General features: G+C 39.2%; 1 pseudogene; it reads right to left on the reverse strand.

Annotated features, from left to right (window-relative positions):
- On the reverse strand, positions 269–4,946 carry LOC109211990 (annotated as a pseudogene).

Consider the following 8,517-nt stretch of genomic DNA (forward strand, 5'->3'; position numbering starts at 1 on the left):
GCTGCAATACATAGTAAAATTCATCGTTTGTGCTTATAGCGACGAAAATAGTCCGTCGCTAGACGTTATAGCTAATTCTCCATGCCTTTTGTAACAAAATATTTTGTCGTCAATTCGTCGCAAGATTTAATTTTACGCGATAAATTTAGCTACGAAAAGTATCCTTCGCTAATTAATTTTTAATATATTGCTGATTTTTTAAAATTCTTTTTATTTATTATTTTTAAATGTACCCTGTTCTATCATATTACATAAAAGCTATTAAATAAACTTAATAAAAAGTCACTGATATTGATATAAATTAACAATATATTCAACAAGGTCCAAAATATATAGCATAATGCATATAACAGTATCGTTAAGTACAAAAAATCCACAAGGACCGACAATAAAGTCCAAACAAAGTAGGCTATCTATGCGAGGCTGGAGAGTTACGGTCATCATCAGAACCCAATGCATGAACCTCATCAAAGTTAGCAGCGGTAGAAGATGTAGGAACTGTAGGTGTCACACCTAATGGGCGGTTGGTAAGATCAGTATTTGGCTGATGCGAGGGTAAGGAAACTAATTCGCGTACCCTGTCAACGATTACAGGAACTATATGATATGTCAGTGCAGGAATCAATCGCATCACTAATTCATCCAGATTCCCTGTCGATGTTGATTGAGCATTTGGAGGTGTTGCTGACGATGTAGCATCAGATCCAAAAGAGCCATCAAGATTTGGCCCGTAGTAGCATTTTGCTTGAGATCCAAGAGCATATACTCTTCTTTTCTTTTGTCCTCCCGCGGCTTGATAATATGCTTTACACTGATCAATATCAGATTGAGTTTGTGTTTGTTGTTGTAATATCTCCTGATATTTTTCCTGTAGAAGAGTTAATAATTAGTGAAATAAAAAGACTAAATAATATTGAGCATTCAATCTACAAAATGAAAAAATATATGAAAGTAAAGTCAATAAAATTATTTAAAAAGCTATCTTACATGTACGATTCGGGCTTTCTCAGCAACAAAAGATTTTCCATCATTACCATATGTATGGACGTGCAAATGAAACTCACTTGGTGTTGGATCTCTACCCTTTTTAACAGCCTATACAAAGGGAACCTCAATAAAGGAAACCTTAATGATCATTTCAGACAATACAAATCCAGAGAACAATGTATTCAAAAAGGTAAAGATTATGTGAAGCTAAACAAGTGTGACGCAAGGCATGCAACCATTAATATCCAGAGAACAAAATTCAATCTTCTACGGACTCAACATGCAAACACATTACTGCTGCTTCTGACTTCTTATGCAATGACAATTAGTTGTCTTCATTTCCATTTGCAACAGAAGAGCCATTTAATTTTGAGAATGAAAAATCTCTTAAAGTGCACGTTTCACATTCTGATTATAGATTGTTCATTCAATTTGATTTTTGAAGATATTAGCTTTAATCTGCTGGTGAATATTTTCACAAGCAGAATCTTCTGTATTCCTCACCATATTTGTAGTAATCCTTTTCTTGATGCTAAATTGATGCAATGATATATACATTTGCAGCTTCTAAAGGGATTCATTCTACAAAATTCTGGACTCTCCTGCTGTTTTTACTTGTACGACATCCATAGCAGCTGGAGGAGGACAATTATTTTGTCACAACAAAATTTGCCTCTAAAAACGAGTTCCATGTCATTCCACTGAGATGAATGTGTAAATAAAACTTAATAAGGTGGTTATGAGTAATATATAGCAGAGACATGAGTAGCCACCTTCTCAATACTCTTTTGACTATCTCATTTCATCATGAACAATTCCACTTTTACTATCAAAGACATCCTATTATCATTACAACATTAGTACTCCTAAGAGAGCAGTTTAAGACAACTGATGTATCATGCTTTGTATTCTTTCCACTTCACTCTATATTTAAACCCAAAGTTCTTCTACCACTGACTTATCTTAGAGACAAACTTGAGGAGTTTGCAGAGAGAGCAATGCCAAAAGGGCATCCTTCATGCTTGGATGAACATATGTTGTTCTTATACTCTTGTAAATATTTCTATAAAGATTCAGCAATGAGATGCATTTTCAGGTCAAAGTCATAGCGATGACAGGCCTGCGATGACGTGCATTACCACTGTTATGTATCATCCCTCTTGCCAACAAATGTATAATAGTCCTTTTTGCTCCTATTATCTTCAAAATCTATCATCTATGACCCTTAGTTATAGTGAATGACAGTTGGTTCTTACTATGTCATTTGCAGACTCTATTTCCATGTTTAACAAATTAATAAAACCACTAAAACCAAGTATAATTTGTTTTCTTTTTAACATGGAAAAAGAAAAATGAAAATTAAAGAGAAGGACAAGAGGTGAATGTTTCAAATAACCTGTCAATGCAACATCATGAACACTTCCCACACAAAAATACCAGCAACAAACCATAAGAAAGAAACAATCTTTCTTCTAATCCACTATCTATAATTCCATATGAGCATAGACACAACCAAATGGTCAATTCACAATTGTAAGTGCAGTAAAAATAAACTCACGTTGCATTATCCATAGCTTGGAAAGCTCAGTTAACCTCCATAACTCAAATATAACAAAATCCAGTGGACAAGCATTGCCTTTCATCAAATGTAATCTTTGAACTACGATATAAAATATGCCATTTCCTTTACAGTTGTAAAATAGCTTATTCAATTGCAGAGAGTGCTAGCAACATCAATAAGGTACTACAATTCAATATCAAATCATGAAATTTTCTTATAAATAAAGTAATTTCCCACACAAAAATACCAGCAGCAAACTATAAGAAAGAAACAAAAATACCAGCAGCAAACCAAAAACAAATGCAGACATAATTTCAAACACCCAAATAATTTCAAGCACAGTATATTAAAAACAAAACAAGAGACAATCCACTTACAAGTCTCTTGCAATGCTCCCCAACATTGATAGAGCCACCTGTGTGAGTCCCAGTAGCGACTCCGCTCCCACCACAATGATTTTTTGCATTTATTTCTGACTTCTCAACACACTTAGGATATTTCCAAAGTCTCAACCAACTTTCCCTCACATTATTTGGAATAGTGTCCAGTTGCACCCTACTTGATTTTAGTTTGCTAACAAAATCACTGTATCTTTTTGCTGCCCTACGCTCCGATTGGATCCGCACCGTACTATCACTTGAAGAATCCCAGTAGACTGCCTTCTGAAATAATTTTATAAAGTAATAACATTAATAAGTTACATATCAAAGTTAATATAATTGTGATGGATTATACCTTGAATTCTCCAAAATAATTGTTTTATCTCATTTGAGACGCTTTTCCAGTTGATTCCATTAGGATCAAGTTCATGCTTGAAACACTTAGTTATACAATCAGAGCATTCAAATGAAGGCTCTAACCTGAACAAATTAGAAGACATTGTTTAAAGGCATACCATATATCAATGAAATATACTAAAAGTAATAGTATAAGTATGGACTAACCCTGTAGGAGAAATAGTAAGAAGCGTCCGCGGCCTGCGGGTACTTCTACACTCAGTTTCGCCTATTATGTTGCTTTGAGAAGATGTACCCTCGCCTATTGTGTTTCTCTGCTTAGGGGTATTTGGAGATGGTTCCAAATTAATAGTTGGGGTACTACCATGGCCTGATGTTTGAATAGGTGGCGTACTACTAGGACCTAATGTTTGAACTTGATTGATGTGATCTGGTCTACCTGAGGAACTCGTACCACCTTGTTGAGGACTGATTGTGGGAATGGGAACATTAGGCATATTTTCACGAGTAGGAAAATTACCCCTAACAGAAGATTTACCTACGCGGCCTGCGCTACCTCGACCTCTACCTCGAGGCATATCTACAAAATAAATAAATAAAAGAAGGATATGAAACAATGCATATCTAAATAAAATATGGCATATGAAGCTTCAAAAAAATATGTTCTGCTAAAGATAATATCAGAAAGATACCTGATCTATCCAATGCTTGAACTACTCACTAAATTGTTGAATTTGATAACTTTTTTAGACCAAAATACAACAAAAAGAACTAGAAGCCAATATTGACATTTTGCATGTCTGAGGACAAATCAAATTCACAAGACCTAAAATATAATAACAATACCATATATCTTCTTATCTTTCTCAATCATTATCCTATTTAGTAATTAATCATTTCCAATTAATGGCAATGAGAAAGAGCTACCTCTTTCTAGGAGAAAAAGAAAGGATTAGTCCTATGCCTTCTACTGCTAGTTCTCTACAATTCGAGTTTGATGAATCTGATATATGGAATAATACTAATAGTTCAGATGAAATTCTTCCTCAAAAATCAATATCTAATTCCCGTTTCTTGAAAAAAGTAGCAAAGAATCTGGAGGGAGGGCAATATCTGCAGCAACATCAATGCCAGTGAACAAAAAGGCAAATGGAGAAACTTTGAAAAGAAAATACCAAAGTAAAGCACAAGACAAGATAAAATCACAAAGAAGCTTACCTTATAAAGGACATGCAATCCCTAAAATCAACGCATGACTTTGAGTTTCAGAATTCTACAAACACACTGACTTCGAATTTCAGAGATCCGCAGCAAAAAATTGCAATTTCAAAGGTTTTCTTCTATTTTTCAGATAGATATAAAAAATTACTTTTTAACACAAGAACAGTAACGAAATTGTCAATGATTTGACACTTAATTTGTCAAATATCAGAAGAAAGCAAGCCCATACCTCTGAGAACAAAACCCCTTTGCAAAAATGGGGAACCGTCGACTGTGACCTACGCTGCTGAGGTCTCAGCCTTTGTTGAGGACCGTCGACTGAAAAAATTGGGGTGCTGAAGTCTCAGCGTTTGTGCCTTCGAAGAAGAGGAAGAGAAGAAAGAGGAAGAACAACGGAGAAATTAGGGTGTTTGTGCCCTAATGGTTAGGAAGGTCTTTTACCTAGGGTAATAGAATTTTGGGGACGGAAATTTAACGATGGAATAGTGACGGACCGAAATTCTGTCGCTAATAATAATTAATGAAATTATATTTTAGGAAATTAGCGACGGAATATTTTGTCGCAGATAACTTTCGAATGACTTGATAAGTAAAATGAATTCTGCGACGGATTATTTGACGTTAAATCCGTCGCTACATTTCAATAATTTTTGTCGCCCAGCATTCGTCGCTAATTTTGTAGGTAAAATAAAGGCGCTAGTATTTAGCGCCAATTTTTGCGAGGAATATAAGTTTTTGTCGCGAATCCGTCGCTATATTTGGTACGAATTATCTTCTACCTTATTTGGCGACAAAATACAAATTTCGTCACTAATCCGTCGTTATTTAGCTACGGAATATCTCTTGTCGCTAAATTCTGTCGCTAAACGCTATTTTTTTTGTAGTGAGCAGTCTTTGGGATATCTAGCTCCCGAATCGTCAACTGATGGTACCCTGAACGCAAGTCAATCTTAGAAATACTCGTGCACCCTGTAACTGGTCAAACAAATCATCAATACGAGGCAAAGGATAACGGTTCTTTACTGTAAGTCAGTAACTTTGTTCAAATGGTGACAATCAATGCACATATGCATAGAACCATCCTTCTTCTTCACAAACAAGACTGGAGCTTCCCCAAGGTGATACACTGGGCCTAATATAACCCTTATCAAGCAATTCCTGTAACTGATCCTTCAACTCCTTCAATTCAATAGGAGCCATACGATACGAAGGAATAGAAATGGGCTGAGTTCCCGGCAACAAATCAATGCCAAAATCAATATCTCTATCGGGAGGCATGCCCGGAAGGTCAGCTGGAAACACATCAGAAAAATCCCGTACTACTGGGACTGAATCAAATGAAGGGGTATCAATACTGATATCTCTCACATAAGCTAGATACGCGTCACACCCCTTCTCAACCATTCACTGAGCCTTAAGGAAAGAAATAACTCTACTGGGAGTGTGATCTAACACACCCTTCCACTCAACACGCGGTACACCTGACATAGCCAGCATCACGGTTTTGGCGTGACAATCAAGAGTAGCATAATGGGGCGACAACCAGTCCATGCCCAAGATAATATCAAAATCAACCATGCTGAGCAACAATAAATCGGCTCTGGTCTCAAAACCACTAAGAGCAACCAAACACAACCGATAAACGCGGTCCACAATAAGAGAATCTCCCACAAGAGTAGAAACATAAATGGGGGAACTCAAAGAATCCCGGTATACACCCAAATGCGGAGCAAAATAAGAAGACACATAAGTATAAGTGGAGCCCGGATCGAATAGAACTGATGCATCTCTGTGACAAACCAATATAATACCTGTGATGACAGAATTGGAGGCAACAACCTCGGCATGGGCAAGAAGGGCATAATATCGGGCTTGGCCTCCCCCTCTAGGGCAACCTCTACCTCCCCGACCTCCACGTCTATCTGGCTGAGCAGGTGGGTAGCAACTGGAGCTGTAACTATAGCCTGAGAACTCTGTGGGGCACGCTGTGGCTGAGAAGCCTATGGAGGTGCACCCCTCCTAAGTCTGGGGAAATATCTCACCATATGGCGTGTGTCACCACACTCAAAACAAGCTCTAGGAGGACGTGGCGGCTGTGACTAGCTCAGTCCAGGTCTGCTAGACTGACCACTGAAAGCACCCGCGCAGGAGGTGCACTAGATACTGGAGGTGCATAATAAGGCTCCTGAGGCGTAGGAGGAGCTGGAATACCACTGGCTGCTAGAAGAGCTGAATGAATAGGGCGACTCATATAACCCCTACCATGACGACCTGCCGCTGGGGCACGGGCACCAAAATAATGGCCCGACTCTCGAGACCTCTTGGTTTCCCTCTCCTCTCTTTCCCTAGCATGCATACCCTCAATCCTCCTAGCAATGCTCACCACCTACTGATAAGAAATATCCATCTCCAACTCACGAGCCATGCTAGACCTGATGCTGGGAATAAGCCCCTCAATAAACCGACAAACCCTCTCGAGAATAGTAGAAACCAAGACTGGCGCATGCCTACCCAAGCAGGTGTAACAGATAGCATACTCTAAGACAATCGTAGCACCCTGTCGCAAATGCTCAAACTTTGCGCCCCATGCGTCCCTGAGACTATGAGGAACATACTCTCTCAGGAACATATCTGAACAACCCTTCCTGAGCCAAAGTGGTGTACATGCTCAAGAACTGTGCTAGAGTCTCCTGAAGTGCTAGCGTGGTAGTAGCAGTATGCGTATCAGGTGCCTGGGCTCCTACTGACACTGTTGGTGGCTCCTCGGTAGCAGCTCGCGCGGGTGCTCTGGTTGCACCGCGTGCGCGTCCTCGAACTCTACCCCGACCCCAGCCTCTGACGGCTGCAGTAGGGGGTGCGGGTGCCTAATCATCTCGGGTAGAACGTGTCCTCACCATCTCTAAGAGAATTGAAGACAGAAGTTTAGAATTGTGATAACAAAAAATCTCGCACGACATGGAAATTGAATGAAGTGGAATTTTCCTAACAGTTACATAGCCTCTCGTAGATAAGTACAGATGTCTCCGTACCGATCAGCGAGACTCTAATAAATCGGCTTGTGATTCATGACTCCTATGAACCTAGATCTCTGATACCAACTTGTCACGACCCCGGTTCACCCTCCGTGAACCATCATGACGGCACCTAGTCTCTACGACTAGCTAAGCCTAACAATGCGGAATATAAACAACAATTGCAGAAGAAATAATTAAAAACCAAAATAATGAAATAAAATAGTGTTTAAAATGCCGCTCGGCATACACAATAACAACTCTCGAAACTAATATAATTTTCCAAAACCCCTAATCTCATGATCACAAGCCTTTGATTGTCTACAAGCATCTAACTCTAGAATATCTAACAAAGAACGAAAGTACAGAAGGGCTAATACAAAAAGGAAGAGTAGAAAGGGACTCTTCGGTCTACGGATGCGGCAGATATACCTCGGAATCTCTACAAGCGCCTCGTCTCAAGCCTGATAAGTCTGAACGGAGGTACCTGGATCTTCACATGAAAAACATGCGCAGAAAGGGCATGAGTACACCACAATGGTACTCAGTAAGTGCCAAGTATAACCTCGGTCGGGTAGTGATGAGGAAGGTCAGGTCCTTACTGAGGTTATAATAAAATATAAGGTTCAGCAGTGTAGAACAAAATAGTATAAATAAGTACAACAGTAAAAGTAGCACCGGATATAAAGGACAACAACAACTGCTACAGAGGCAAAGTAAACACCGAAAGAGATACAGCTCAACACAATGATAACAACCGGGGATCTCCCAGGATACCGTCTTATAGTCCCAAATGTAAATATTCAATGGATCTCCCGGGATACCGTCCCGTAGTCCAACTCCTAATACCGGGGGGGGGGGGATCTCCTGAAATACCGATTCGTAGTCCAAAATGTAAATGCCCAGTATTGGGGGAATCTACCGGGTGCAGTCCCGTAGTTCCAATATATGAGTGCAGGGGATCTTCCGGAATACACATCCGTAGTCCCAAAGTAAATAT

Source organism: Nicotiana attenuata, chromosome 2, assembly GCF_001879085.1.
Source record: "Nicotiana attenuata strain UT chromosome 2, NIATTr2, whole genome shotgun sequence".
In the NCBI taxonomy this organism is placed as follows: domain Eukaryota; kingdom Viridiplantae; phylum Streptophyta; class Magnoliopsida; order Solanales; family Solanaceae; genus Nicotiana; species Nicotiana attenuata.